Source organism: Rissa tridactyla, chromosome 4 (assembly GCF_028500815.1).
Source record: "Rissa tridactyla isolate bRisTri1 chromosome 4, bRisTri1.patW.cur.20221130, whole genome shotgun sequence".
NCBI lineage: Eukaryota > Metazoa > Chordata > Aves > Charadriiformes > Laridae > Rissa > Rissa tridactyla.
Window position 1 is genome coordinate 83581478 of NC_071469.1, and position 16358 is coordinate 83597835.

General features: G+C 41.6%; 1 protein-coding gene across 1 annotated transcript in view; it reads left to right on the forward strand.

Annotated features, from left to right (window-relative positions):
• Window positions 1-16358, forward strand: part of CHST8 (carbohydrate sulfotransferase 8) — a 176782-nt gene that overhangs the window by 88441 nt on the left and 71983 nt on the right. The window lies entirely within an intron of this gene.

Consider the following 16358-nt stretch of genomic DNA (forward strand, 5'->3'; position numbering starts at 1 on the left):
TCTAAGTAGCGGTCCCTGTTCCGACTGGTCCTACTTAACAGCGGTCGTATGGAGAGCGGTTTTGTGAGCACCAGGATTAACGAACCCCTGGTATCCTCCAGATTTGTGTGTCATGGTTGACTGAAGAACTGAGCTGCTCAGGCTGAAGCTTTGCGAAGAGTTGGGGCTTTTATTAAGTCTTTCTGCTTTGCAAATTGGTGCCCGGTAGCTGGCGTGAGGGCTCCCAGCGCCACCTCCCCTTTGTGCAGGCATTTGCAGGGGTTTTTACTGAGCCGCCCGTTTCCGTGGGGCTGGTAAGAGTGTAATTACTGCTGAGACCCCTTCTACTCTTTTTGCTTGATACTGCCTGATGGGTTCAACGGTTACTAGAGGCAGGAAAACACACATAGACACACACAGTACACTTGTATAACTCTTTTCTCCACATAAAACTAAGATTTTAAAACAAACAACTGCAGGCACCACGCACGCAATGACAGGAGCAGGAAATATTGCACAGGGTACTCAGTCCGGTTTGGCGAGTATAAATACTGTGCAGCTGCTTGCTGTCAGCGTTCTGCCTGGAAGCACATAACTAACGGCTTCCTTCTGCCCTACTCCCATCGTTATTTAGGCCCCTTCAGCCTCGTTAGGGTTGTCCACCACGGGAATCAACACCGCACCGTTGAATCCCATTCCCTCCAACGCTCAGCAGAGTTCAGACATTCCCCCACGCAGCCTCAGCGGGGGACAGCATTACAACTTAAGATAAATGATACGCTGATAAAGGTCGTCTTCATCATTGTATATCCCTGGGACCCATTTTTCTGATCTTTCTCAGGAACAGCTTACATCATGTTACATCAAGTTAAATAATCACCTAATCTAAACGAAACCGCAACATGCACATACCCAGTGTACCACTGCGTTGTTCTCCCCAGCTAAGCAAGCTGACGGGGTGTGCACCGACCAAGGCTGATTGTACTTAAACCAAACTAACCTAAGCATACTAGCTCTGTCAAGAGCTGCGTTTTTTATGAGCAAGTTTCACAAAACTTTCATAAAATATGGTATCTGAACTGCAATTTGTTTGATTGATAAGATAGTATCTTTTAGGATTTTTTTTTCCCCTCCTGAAAAAGTTTTACCACTTCTAGTGAAGTTTGCTGTGCTTTTAATCAAATGCCAGCTCTGAACATCTCAGCTCAAGTCCTTTGGTGGGACGCATTTGGCAATCCAGGGCATGCCAAACTGAGCAGAGCCCTAACAGCAGAGCAAGGGAGCTCCCAAATACCTTCTGCTGCTTCAAGGTTATCTCTCAGATTGCAGATTAGATGTTCGTTTGCCTTGGCTTATGTCAGGGAGTGCTGTCCTAGACTTTGAGAAGGACTGCTGTTCCCTCAAAGTGCAGACCGTGCTATATATAAAATTGAAATCTTGAACAAAACTAGATAACTTGGGGGAGAAAGGTATGAACTAGCCCGTGTTTCCTCCTCACATTCAGACATTTTCCTACCACTGCGACACTTCAGCTCAGTCTCACAGCAAAAATCTCTCATCCTCCTCCCAGAGAAGGTTTATGTAAATCTTAATTACCGCATCACAGTTTCAATATTTACTGACACGCTGTAAATCCGTTGTGTACAAAGCAGACTAGGATCCAATAATACAGAGGCATTGTTTAATTATATGTTTATTAGAGCAGTAAAACTAATAATCCCCAGTAAAATCTTTGAAAATTATCCAATCATGATAGAGTAATCACTGTCCTTTCAGCGCAGGATAAAAGCACAGCAAACAGACATCGCTGTATCACAAAGCTGTATCAGGCACAGTTACACAGCCCCCAAGCCCAATTCATACTGCTAGCCTCACGCAATCAACGTATTTAAAAACATCCCTTAGAAAAGCAATTGAGTAATTCAAGTTTTGGTACCAGTATCAATTATTTCCTTTCAATGGGTCTCACTCACAGGGAATGGATTCTAGAAGCTCATTTGATACACACAGCTCTGATACAAAGCCAGCAGAGTTAGGGGAGTCTCCCCCTCTGTACCAGCCCTCCATGGATGAGGCCAATCCTGACAAGCCCCCTCTGTGGCAATTCATCAAGTTTCTGGCAAGATTTTTTTTCATATATACAGAATCCGTCCCTGGTCAGACAGAATAACATAAGTGCATTTTGCTTTTTGCAGGTTTACTGCACTCATGTCCTCCTGGTTACAGTGGCTCATGGTGCATGCAAGAATGCAAGCTGGTCACGTAAGAGAAAAATGTGTATTTATCACAGGTTTTCCCCATAAATTATTTCTAATGGTGAGGGGAACACTTAATACAATGTGCATGTATTTTTACATGTGGAGACAAAGCATCAATGTCTCTTTATCCGCTTGTGAGTTAAGAAGCTGTTCTTTAGCTTGTGGGATGTGGCTGTTGCTAAGACAACTGCGGTGCAGCCACTTACAATGTCCGTGATCATGCACCACAAGCTCTAATTTACCCACCGGTTCCTCATTTATTAGAGCAGAGAAACAGCAGGACGGTTGCTGCACCATGTCCCACATGAAGCAGTGTGGTATGAGTGGCTGTCAGTACCTGCTCTGGGTCTAAACTGATGCTGCGTTTGAAAGGAAACCAAATACTGCAGTAAATGCTTTGTCAAAGTGAAGTGTAACCTCTGAGCCTGGGAAGGGAAATGAAGGAAAGCTCTACCACTTTGCAATTGGCACAAATAAAATACAACTTTCCACTTTATAGACTTTTGAAGGATTTACTAGCTTTTGGTGGATGCCTGTAATGAGATCGAAATGTAAGAGTCCTTCAGAGCCTGGGGAAACAAGCAAAAGCCAGCACAGTTGGGGGCTTTACACCTGGTCACTCCATGGCATGGCAAGGAATAGGGGAGTAATTAGGATTCTCTGGCAGAGCAAACAGCACCTCATGCAGTACGTTGTACCACTCGGGAGGATGCGCTAACACCAAAACCTCTCTGTGCTGTGGATAGCGTGCACTGTGCAGTTCACTTTCTGAGAACACCTTCAGGATCAGTCACCACCGTTTCGGTGCCCAGACTTGTCGTGGGGAGCACTCCTGTGGTAAAGCCCTACCTCCTACTAGCACCCTTCTGCAACACATGCCGCTAATTTGGCCAGCGTAGTCTTACATTCCTGTGCTGGCTAGGATATAAAATGATTTTGGGGGCGTTCCTAAAGCCTGTGTGTTATAATCCTATGTCCATGCAAAAGTAAACAGTCAGTCACTATTACTAAACATTGCTAAGGGCCGAGGATGGGGAGAGATGTATGGGCTACGTGTGGGTTGGGCTGAGCAATCACCGACTTCCCCAAAGGCACGGCCGGCAGAAATGCAGGGCCCGAGGCTGGAGAGAAGGGCAATGCAAGCGGCTAACCAGGCAAGGGGAAGAGAAGAGCACATGAACAAACACATATTACCGGCCATCGCAGGATCTGTTCAGGCAGCAGCACCCGCCATCTGAATTCAGTAAAGCACCTTGATATATCTGAATTTCAGTTTTAAATTCCCAGCACTTGCGGTGCACAATGGTGTCACATCATTCCTGCAATGACACCAAGACAGGCAGAGAGAGCCGCTGCTTGTCTTGTTTTGTATATCCAGTCTTAATAGACACGCACCTCGTGTAGAGCGGCGTGTCAGTGCCGAGCAGTCATGTCTGCATTACTACTGATAACAGGCATCAGGGAGGAAAGAACTGAAAGACAACTATAGACGATAACTAGGAAATGCATGTCAAATATTCATTTTCTTGTAATCCAGTACTTCCATTTCTGTCAGAGTCCCACACATCACCAAGACATTTGTAAGTACAGGTTCCTACTCAGATTTTCATGTGGCCAACAGCTAAGCCAGTCATGTTATTTCAACTGCGGTTCACACTCTATGGTATATAGGTCTTTAAGATTCTTCCTCTACCTCCTTGTTTTGTCATGTGTTTATTCTGTGCATAACTATTTTAGTTTACTGCAATAAAATCCATTCTCCTTAAGGCACATTCTCTAATGAACAAATAAAAAATGTTATTTTGTTCGGAATGTGTTATGAACAGCTTAGTATCAATTTTAAAGAAGTGTGACTAGCTTCTTAATGGCTTCTTATTTCAGTTATTTCTAGCTGCAACTATGCCAGAAAAATGCTTTAAAATCATTCTTATTAAAGCATTTTGAGAGGTTTATAGCAATGCTTAGATGTGCCATCAGTATAACATTTTAAATAACACACCTAAAAATAGAACTGTTTCTAGAGATCCTACAGAAAACACGCCCTAAGGGAAATATGCTTATGATAAAAGAGAGTTCCTATGCATATTCTGAGTTTCATAAAGCCGCTTGAGAATCCCAGCTTAGAGACAGGAAGGTTTTGTACCTTAATCCTTATTTATGTTGCTTTAAAATTGAACTGATCTACCAAGCTACTCATTTTTGAATGCTCCAGTTAAGTCCATGGATGTTGCTAAAGGTTCAGCACGTTGGGATTTCAGATTTAGCTTTTGAGTATTATTTTTGAGTCACTGTGGAATCCAGTACATCTGAACTCAAGTAACTAGCCCAAATTTTCCTGCAGCAATTCACATCTCCTAGGCTTCAACATAGACTTTGATCAATCTTTTCATTCCCTGATTTTATCTTCATAATGGAGTTCCCCAAACTCCACTGAACTCTGTGGGATTGCTGAGCATGAAAGACATGCCACAGCAGTAGGTGAGGTACACATGTATGTCCCACTGAAAGTCTTCCTCCTGAGGCTCCTTCCTGCATTACTTGCCTTTTTCCCAAGAAACGTCCAGTAGCTTAAACAGGTATATGTTAGAGCAATACATTACTTAGAACCGTATTAATCCTATTTTGACTCCATTTGTTTCAAATGTACTTCAGTTACAATTGGCTCTTAAAATGAAACAAATACGCAAATACAAGGAGTATTTCCTATTGTTCTCTATTTTCTTTTCAAATAGGTCTAGTACACAGTCATTCGTTCACCCACGCTCACATTTCCCTATCATCGCTGACTACAGCAAGCAGACAGGCAAGTCTGCTGGGCTCCACAGATTACCTGCTTCTTATTCTTCATAGTGTGACGGAACCCAGTTCAAGAGAGGGAAAAACTTTACTTTCAGGTAAAGTGTGTTCACTTTACCGAGAGTGAGCGTTCGACACTGTGCAAACTGTTCTGGAAATACCTACCAACTGGAAATACCTACTTTAGTAATGCCTATTAGTAATCGAAGACCCAAGCATACCCCCAGGATTTCTGTTCCTTACATTCCCCCAGTAGCTTGTCAGATGATGCAACATGATGCCCGAGTATACTAAACAGAGGACTTCGAAACACAGCCTTTACAACAGAATTTGCCACTGTTCAAGAGCATGGTCAAGCTCTCCTGGAAATAAAACGGAAGAATGAAGACCATATCAAGCACAAGTAGGAGGTCCTTCATTTTCCTCATAAGAGTACCTACAAATAAACAAACAGTCAGCTCAAGGCCTGTCATAATTACAAAAAAAAAAAAAATTATTTGCAACTAGTATAAAAGGAACAAGGGAACGTCTTATGTGTCCCCTAACTGTAGGAGCCGTTCTTGGAAAGAATGACTGCTGCTGCTTCTACCTGGCTGGACAGCTGATTATGATGAATTTTGGCATGGATGGTATTAATGATAGTCTATTTCTGTAAAAAGACAAAAGCTGTGTCCTGTCTGTACCTATCTTTTGAGATTACAGTATAGATTGCTGTCTTTTTCCTGAAGAAAGTAAAAAAAAAAAAAAAAAAAAAAGAGTACCCCCTAAATTCACTTAGGTGTGTGTATTCAGCTTTCTATACATCACTTTTATCTTTATTTTTTTAATTTTAAGCACAGTATGTCCTTTCTATTTATCAATAACTTGACTTCCCTTCTAAGGTATTACAGTTAAAAATCCGTTCAAGGGTATGACATGTAATTTAGTTTGACAAAACATGATGCATTAAGATATTCCATTAAATCCTTACAAGCACTTTGTCTGTCAGTAAAGAGGCAGTGAGCATTATGCTGGTGCATCCTGACTTCCCATCTTCTTCTACTCAGTCAGAAAGGAAAGAGTTAATTCCAGCACAGAAGAGCAAGGTCCACTAATTTCATTCCTTTCTGATTGACTCATTCTTTGATTTAAATCAGTTTAAAGAGCGGGTGCTTTTTTTTGGGAATTGAATCACAGTTTCTCTTTGGAAAGGCAACCCCTGTCAATCTTATACATATGAAAGGGGTCATGAAAATTCATATCTGCTTGGATCCCCATAGGGTGATACTTATCTCTGTTGGGTCAACTGCAAAAGTACTCAATGCAAAAGTAAAAGGATGTTATAAATGTCAGTAAAGGCTGGACCAGGAGTGGCTAGAAATAAAAGGAGACGAAATGGAGTAGACAGCCCTGAAAACTGCAAGATTTCTTTTTATAATGATACAGATGAAAATTGTGCATATACAAATTTGTATTTGAAGGGATGTGCTTATTAGTAGTAAGTTGATTATTCAAGGAGAGGTAGCAGTGACTAACTTGGAAGACCAGAGACAGCAGAGACTGAAAGATCTGTTGGGCTGCGTTTTTGACTGACGGAAGCACTGACATTTTTCAGGGGGAATAAAAAGAAGATTTCATAAAAAGAATTGAGTTTTTAAACTTGTCCAAAACAACAACGGATTTTCACTTTTCTGGAGAGTGAAGCTTGATGGTACCACAGCCATATTATTATTAGGTGGGGCTGAGAGGCTCCGTTCTCTCACACTCATGTGTTGCCTCCCATCGCCCACTCCCGGCAGGCTTCATTCCTTCTAACGGCACCTCAGCGTGGAGCCTCTGACAAAGCAGGTCCCTGACACCAGCCAGAGAAGATGGGAAAGAGAAATAAAACAATTTAGAGAAGAGAGAAATTTTACTTACATGTTACCCAAGAAAAAAGTTTTGCGGTGGGTTGGTTTTTAACATTCAGTTATCATAGCGATATGACATGGCAACTAGCAACAGAAAAGGATGGAGAGGAGTTGCAAAAAGGCAACTAATAGCCATCAAGGAAAATTTATCTCCCAAGAATAAAGCTCACACTTCCAAAGGCATCCACATTTCCAAAATTAAGCATCTATATTTGTTTCAGTCTACTATGAAAATACAAAACCTATTTATTGACAGAGAGGAGTCTTTAAATGTAGCTGTTATGGGAAGTTAATCATTCATGGCATTTAAAAACACGACAACATTGGGAGTTCCTCCACTGGGAGCACTGGTGCACCTTGGTGGAAGACAGGAAAGAATAAATGACTATGACGATCTTCTTCCATCTAAGTGCCCACGGTAAAACTCCATCACTAACAAAATCCAGATCATCAATGAGCTTGTTCTGAGTCTGAAATGTCCCAGATAAAAACAGAGATTAGTTAAATTGCAAATCCCTGAACGCAGTTAAGGGTCTTCATAGTTCAGTAAATTCCTCCACTAATGGAGGAAATCTAAGAAAACTGGCCAAAATAACTTTTCAGTAACTGTCACCAGTGAACTTCCAAAAGGAACTGATTTTTAAAATGTCTTAATTAAAAAACAAATATAAAGTATTCCTACAGAACGATTGTAGAATTCTTTACATCTGACATGCCTTCACTGATGAGGAATGATAATGGAGTTAATTTTTATGAAAGTTCTTGTCATCTAATATTAAATTGGACTGGCTTTCAAGGGGCTCATCAGCAATTTATTGAAACTGAATCAAAAGGTTCATGTACTGAATTATAAGTAGTATACAATTTTGGAACAGAGGCACAGAGAACATTTCTGGCTCCTGTTTACTATGCAAAATATGTACCTTGTGTTATTCATTTTATATTACCAAGTTATACTTGAAAGACTATTGATTCCTACGCAATAAATGAAATGGCAGCAAAACCACAAGAATTGAAGAAATCTATTTCAGGTGTTCGTAAGAAGGATATATGCATTAGAGCCTGGTGCTTACAAGTCTATGCTTATAACATTCAAAAAAGGTTATTTCTTCCAATCAACAAAGCACAAAATATAGGTATCTGTTCAAATAAAGGACAATACTTTTAACAGTTATCTTTTTTTAATTAGTTTCTTTAGTATTTATCATCAGCAGTACGGGAACTTGCTAGCACACTGAAATAAAAGAAGCATTCCTGGATTCACTGAAATACTGATAAAATAAATAAATGAAATACAAATAAATTAGATCTCAGTTCAGACTGCACAGTAATGATTTAGACATATAAAGAAGTGGTTACAGGGGATCAAAGCCATTTCTGAAACCGTCACTCTCTCCTTTGTCTGAAGTTTACATGTAATCGATGAGAGGGTTTAACTTACTTTTTTGGTGAGGCGTGCTTTTGTTATCTCAGCAACCGGGCAAGCATTTTCACAGTAGCAGATTGCCATTTCTTTCAGGGAAATAACATTAGAAGATAAGAGCAGCTGACATATTGCACATGAGCATCGTTCATTAGCATACAGAAAGGGAGAATCCAGCAGCAGAGCTGCAATTTTGTTTATTACCGATTCAACAGATTTCTGGTTTACTCCCAAGGATTCGGTGAGAGGTTTTGGTATTAGTCGGGTCCTCTCCTCTCCTGCCCCAAAAGCAGCTGGTGCCAACAGGCTTGTTTCAGCCACCTCCAAAACGTCTAGCTTCTCTACCATGACCTGGCCCACAGAGACTTTACATTTCAGCCAACCAAGTTTGGGAATACTATAAAAAGCTATAACCAGGACAGTTTTGTACAAAATTGGGTTTTGCTATTAAAGCTTTGTGCAGCTGTAAGAGCATAAAAACACCTTAATGTACATATAGCTTTATATTTTTTTTAAAAGTGTTTTAAACCCAGTGATTTTTCCTCAGTTGTGTATTGCCATGTTATCCTGCTCTCATCTTGCATATATTTTGGTGACTTTTTTGTAATGAATTCTGTGCCCTTGATGAGTATTTCCCTTCTTTCGACTACCCTACTCTTTTTCTCTCTCCCCAAAAAGGGTGTGCAGTTTAATTTATTCAAAGGAGAAAAAAATAACTGAATGGAATTCCATGAGGTTTCCAATTTTTTTTTGTTATTATTATTTTTTCAGGAGGGTCAGATATTGAGCCTTACTAACCTTGACGTTGTCACTTCAGCTTAAGGCCTATAAGCAGAGTGGTTGCCTTGCACACAGCACATATGGGCCATTTTAAACAAAAATCGACGCGGTCAGCAAACACATCCAACTGAAATGAAAACACTCTCTGAAAGGCACTAGTTATGGAAAGAGAGCAATTTCAGCCAGCAGGAGCCAGAAGAAAGAGTGCTGTGAAGGTACCTGCAAAAAGGGGGGGATCTATAGCGCGTTCATTTAGTAAAGCCCAGTACCCCACTGCTCCTGGAGCGAAAAATTCAGACGCTCCAGTAGAGGCCTGGCATGGAGGCCACTTTCAGAAATGAAAACAGGGGTTTGCAAAGAAAGTGATAAAAAGGCAAAGCTAGCTTTTAGCATTAAATAACTTGATTTGACGGCAAAGGTCTTATACTCCACCGCAAAGCCTCCAAACAGCACCACTGCCCAGTACCCAAACTGCAACAGCGTGCATACACAAACATCTGAGGGTATCCGTTCTGTAAAGACCTTGGAGAGGTGAGCTATAATCAGACGGTGATTAAACCTTTCCTAATGACTTGATAAGCAATAAAAAAAGGTGCAGGAGAGACACTGAGAACTGATTAAATAAGAAGGTGTCAGATGCAGCGCTGAGGGTATGAGGGAAGGAGGAATTTAAGCATTTGGCTAAGCATTTTAACTCTCTCCCCACACACACATCTCTAGCAAAACAAAGTCTGCAGCGTGACTCCCCGCAATTTAGCCTGCAGATCAACCTCACAGCAAATTGGCTCACTCTGCTCTAAAAAAAAATGGAAATTACTTTCTTCCCTACACTGGCAGGAATTTACCCATAATATGAATCATTTGACTGATTCCAAATCTCCTAGCCAGACATTTTTACTAATAGGATAAGGACAAATGTTTCTATTTCAGGAATAATTTTATAACCTGTTATCAACATTATGAGTTTTGAGGGGTTTTTTTGGTTGGGGTTTTCTTTTTCTTTTCAAGCAAACAAACAGCACTCAAAGAAATCTTTTGTAGCAGACTGTCCAGCCCTATGCTTTGTTATGGTAGGAGAAGCCAAGCGGTGGGAGCTGAGTGAATAGCACTGGGTACCCCGGGGGGAGCGCGGGGCGCAGCCGGGTGATGCTCCTGGAGAAGCTCCCCTCAGCCCTGCTGAGCGAACACGCGAACGGGCACACCTGCATACACCCCAGACAGAAAACTCTCAGCCATCAGCAGCCCCGCTTTGCTCCAGGGTCACTGCAAGCCAAGCCCCAGCTAGAACCAAGATGGTAAAGCATAAACTAAGAGTCACAGACCATACAGCCACTGGGTTCACCTGAAAACAAAACCCCATTTGTATGATCAATTGACCAATTTTGTTAATGAATAAGTGAAATATTTCCAGGGCGTTATGCAAAACCCCAGCACGGGCATCGCCATGATTCTCGCCCGGGGCACTCCAAACAGCCGCTCTCTGCCCACAGACACTTCACAGTGACGGGAAGATGAAAGATGAAAACAGGCAGCCTTTGGGAAGGATTTTGGAAGCTAGAGTAACAGTGCAAAAGTTTTTACTGTCCTAAACACAAGATCCCTCTGAACCGTACCCAAATCCTGGCCCTCCTGCACCAGGCACAAACGCCATCTCTGCTCTCCTTACGGCCGCACAACTCGGAGAAGTGGGAGAATCAGCCCATGAGTATAGCCCCCGGCCCTGGACATGAAATCAAAGGTAGAGGCAAAAACAAACAAAACAGCATTTTCCATACTGACAAAGCCAATTTACCTGTGGTTAATCTAAAGGCACACAACACGCTTCTAAAAAGGAATTGGGGGGAGTGGGGTTAAAGGGCCGTAGATGTGAGTCTTTTCCACTACGCTCCCAAAATGCTGAGCTAAATTTGAAAGCACAGCACGTATACCTTCTGTAGGACTTCCACAATGTTTTCCCTTCCTTCCCAAGACACTACATGGTCATACACAGGCCAAGTTGTGAAAATTACTCTGAAAAATGCTTGAATCTGCACTAGTTATGTTTACAAAGAAGAATTTTAAACCTGCCAAGATTGGTAACGCTGCAAGATGAGAAACTCCCGAGTATTTTAAAAAAGAAAATAAAATAAGTGGCTGTATACTTGACACCCAGAAAAATTCGGCTTCTACTGCAAAGCATATTGAAGTCACAGGAAAGACTTCTGTTAGCTTTTTTGGGTCTTAATGCCAGGTTTTGTACATCTGCACCATTTGGTGCCAAGTTATAGATGGGATAGAATTCATTAGCCAGCGTTACATCATTTTACTGGTTATGTTTCATGTTTTACTTTAATTTTAACACAGTCTCTGGCATTATATTTCCTATTTAAGAGTAATGTATTTTTACTGTTCCTCCCCAGTTCATTACAAAGAGCATGCAACAATTTGTTGATGTATTTCTAACACTGATTTTACCAATTCAGACTGCTTTTATGAAAGGATTGCTTTTAATTTCAAGTAGAATGCAAATTAGGATAGATATTAGACTGCAGCAAGCTCAAAAGCTTTCAGGACAATGGTCATGAAAGGTGCCAGGCTGATAAAATCAGGAACTGATATTCTGCATTTATCTGCATAAAAGATGCAGCTGAGAAAACAAACTTCGGCATCTTCCTATGCCATAAACCGTGCCCACCTGCCACCCAAACCAGCCGCTCCAGAGGCCAGGGAAGGGGAGCAGCTCAAGCATCTTCTGCTCTATCAGCACTGCATCCCAGTTGGAATGACTGTGCTTTGTTAGCAAAGCTTACTAGCACCCAAAAGGTGAAGTAAAAATCAAAATATTAGACTGCCGTCTTCTAGCATTATTTTAAATGGGTGCCCATTCAGAAATACTTTGAGAAACAACAAAAAAGCAGCTGGGATACACGTCTTTCAGAAATATTTGCATAATGAAAAGATCTCCTTTTGGGCACAGGCAGTCAATTTTTGATGCCATGTGATCTCATGTTACTATAGCACTGACACAAATTACATCAGAGGCACTACAGATCTGATTTGGGGAGCAATTCATTTACATCTTCCGAAGAAATTTATGTTGCTCTGTTTTTATCCAAGTGAAAACTCCACAAACACATTCTCAAAACACAGATGAGGAAACCTGGTATCTCTCATGTAACCGAGCCCGCTTGTCGCTACGAGGGCATTTCAGACTACGGCAGGTACCCTTAGCAGATGGTGAGTCGCTGACAGCTTTAGATGTTCTAAATTAAATGAATCAAGATACCACTTGTTCCAAGTGAGTGGGTGGTTAATCACATTCGCCCTTTGTATTGTTGACAGATAATGTTGATTTTGGTAATAAGAAAACTGAGAATTTTGCAGAAGATAGAAATGTGTTTTAAATTCAGAACAAAAGGTCAATTTTCCACTCATAATCAACTCTTCCATTCTCCTATCAAACCACATTTGAAATTAAAAAAAAAAAAAAAAAACAACGCGTTTTTAGAAGGTAGAAAACTCTGGGATTTTCCACAGTGAAGGTCAGGAAATAGGCTGTTGAAAGGTTGTGTGCAACTGATTCTTTCTGTTACTCAGAACTACGGCACAGATTATCATCTCCGATTTCAAACCTTTAAGCATGCCAAGCCATGTGTCAAAATTCACATGAAAGTGTAAATAATTTCCATATTCAATTACCATATGAAACACCATGGCACTCACTTGTACACTTCTATTTCTTTACTGTCATATTATTGACAGATATCTGAACGTTAATCCTTCATATTTTAGCTTGCATTATAGGTCTTCATATGTAGAATAGGAACCCAAAGTCTGGATGGCAATTATGAGGTTTCAACAAATCCAAAATAAAGAAAAAAAATCATTATTTCATTGTTCATATGTGTTCCCATACATGAAAAATGAAGCTATCCTCATAGAAGTCTTTGGCCTGATTTAGGGCCTTGAACAGTCATCAAAGGAATCTCTTGCATGATCAATAGTGTTAGGAGCACAGCAGACTGCTCGCTGCTCTTCAGAATTCTCTTAATTGGGTTTTCCTCAAGGAAAGCAATTCTGTTTCATGATACTAACTGACAATAGCTGTTGCTTGAGCATGACAGCATTATCAAATATGCTGCTTACTGGTGACATTTGGTCAGTATTGAGAAGTAAAGTGGTGTTTTACCAGGTGTTGATCAGGCATGAAGTGTTCATCTCTTGTCTTTTATCAAACAAGCTACCCTAAAAAGACTAAAAAATACAAAACAAAAAATGAAATGCAGTGAATATTTTATGAATTCACTTTAATTGATACTGTATTTTGCCTTCTTAGACTTATCAACTGCCCATGAATTCTTCCTACCACATGCAAATGTGCTACATTCAGAACTCGACAGAATAAATTACTTAGCCTTTAAGGGAGATAATGGGTCCACTGTGGTGTCCCAATTAAGAGAATTCTCACATACTAATTTTATGCTTTCTAATTAAGGCTCAATTACGGCTCTAGGAGGCTGGCCTGGACTTGGGTTGAACGGCAAAGAATTTGAACGGCCAAGGCTGGAGACATGCAGCCTTTTCCGTCATCAGCAACGTTAATGCATTAACATTGCCCCGCCGCGCGCTTGCCAGCAGCAGCTGTGCTGCAGGGAGGGCAGCTGTGGTGCAGATGCACAGCATGCTCTCCCGAGACAGTCCTGTGTCACCTGCCAAATTTGCTCACATCATCTCCACTGGCGGTGAGGACTGAACCCAGCTCCGGCAATGCGGTGACAACCGGTCCTTTCCGAGAGGCTGAGCCCTGGGCACCTGGAGAAGAGCAGGACTCAGCCCTCTGAGGTGGGGTCTGGAGGGAGGTGTAACACCCTCTTACACAGACCAAGCACCTGGGGACACAAACGCTCACGCTTTCCCAGTGACATTATTCTAGCAACTACCCATTTTGTGGTAAGAGACCACAAAAAAATGCAACGCACTCAGGAAAAAGAGAAAGACAAGTAACGTCTTTGCTCTGACTTCAGTATAATGGTGTTAGCACTTTGTACGTTGCTGAAGGACTGCCCAGAAGAATACATCTGCTTTGTGTTAAGAATAGTAACAGGTATTTATTATATGTCTATACTGGAGACAAGGACAGACACTGAAGTAAACCTTCCAAGGACTTCACTGGTTTGGAAATGCGTCCCAGGGCACTGGATAACTGAAGCCGACAATGACCTTGGCAGCAACAGAAGGCTAATGTTTTCACAAGGATGAACTAACTGCTCCTGAACAAACTCTCCGACGTATTAAGGCACAAACAGGCACCGAATCAAAATCAGCCACATATGTCCTCAGCTCCAAACTATTTTCCCCAAGTGGACAGATTTACAGGGGCCAATACGGAATGTCACTGACCATTTACATTTGAGTTCTCCTTGTGCTTCCAGCAGCACTGAATATTATTGCTAGAGGCCATACACGCATCTATTGAGTGTAGGTAGGTACACACACATATGCATTTGCCACATTTGGTCACTGAGCCACAGAACAGAGCATCCACCTTCGTAGGTCTATTAAACTTCCCAGCGCCAGCGAATGCATTTACTCATCTGTGCGAGGCTCAGAAGAGCCCTCCGAGAGGAGAGCAGGCATTGCCCCAGCCCCCTCCACATCCACAGCCCTCCTTGCGCCTCTGCAACAGCCGCGAGAGTCATCAGCACTGCGTGTGCGACCGGCCTCCCGCTCCCACAGAACTCATTACCTCCTCCGGACAATCACTGCAGCTAAGAGCAGAAAATACTACAGGACTAGAAAAAGAAAAATGAGAGTTGGTAGGATTACAAAGATGAGACGGGTTTGTTAGACTGGGAGCAAAATCAGGTTTCCCGTTAGGAAAGAGCGAATGAAGAGGCACGTTTCCAACCTTAATTTTAGCCCCTTCTGTAAAGGCTGAAATGTGTTTGGAGGAAAATGCCTTCCTCAGCAGGCTTCCTCCTGCTTCAGTTGAAATTCCAGCAGGTAGCCTGGAAGTATGCTAGAGAGACCCGATACATTAATTTTTATTTTCTGTTATAAATAAATAATATTATGAAAGAGAGAAAAATGCAAACTGAAATGTCTGTGTTTACAGTGTCTGTATAAGAATTCAGGGGCAGAAATGGAGAAGCTGTCAAAGCACGGCAACACAGATGCACTTCTCTTGTTGTGACACCTTTCTTCATTTTTTAAGCGTGATAGCAGGGAAGGAAAAGGGATAGAGGGAGAGAAAGTACACTAGTTATTACAGTCACAGTTCCAATAAAAATTAAATACAATAAAAATTTAAGCATCCAGGAATAGTAAATCTCTTTTGTCTCCGCATTGGTATAACGTTAAAATGAGTACAAACCATAACATCATCATGTAACTATAAATCTCATCTTTGCTGCAACAGATTGAAGGGGTAGTGTGCCTTCTCATGCGCTCATCGCCCAGAAATATGGTTTTGTTAGACCTGACTCTAAGCCTCTACTTGGAAAAAAAAAAATAATGGAGCTATGTAATTCCACTAATAAAAGCTGGCCCATGACCGCACAGTTTTTTGCTGTGCTTTCTTTTGCTGTGAATCCAAAGGAAGGTATTCGCATCTTCTAATCTGCCCCTCTCTCCTCCTTCAATACACAAAAGCCTAGTTTCCTAATGAAAATACCTAGATTGGCTGCCTAAAGAAAGACAAAATGAGTCCTCACCAATAACAAAAAATAAAAATCCACAACTCAGAGTTGTGTTGGTAACTTAGATCTTTGGGAGTAGTACAGCAAGCACATAAATGTCCAAAGGCAAAGAAGCGATATGGCTCCTGCCTATAAATACACAATGTAGATTTCCCCCCAGATCTCCATGCCCACGCTGAAACTTTTGTGGCCTAGATATGAAGTTTTTATTTTAAGATTTTAAACCTGCTGGATTTCCTTGGTCCCCGCGGACTGCTAAAGGCAGGACTCCAATGGCTCTGTGCGAGAAGCCCTCGCTGCAGGCTGGGGTGTCGTCTGGTGCGGGCAGGCAGGAACTGCCGCCGTTCCTTGCCTTCGCTGCAGAAGAATTTACATGTTATGAAGTAACCGACTGTGGGCTGGATTCTCAAAAACATCTTATTGACTTTCAAGCCAATGGTGCTTGTGGTCTTAAACTACTTTAGTGCTTTCGGAAATCCAACCCAAGTCTGTAAATCAGATTTGTTCTGTCCAGTTTGCCCAAGAGGCAGCACTTTCAAGTTTTCCTCCCAGTCCC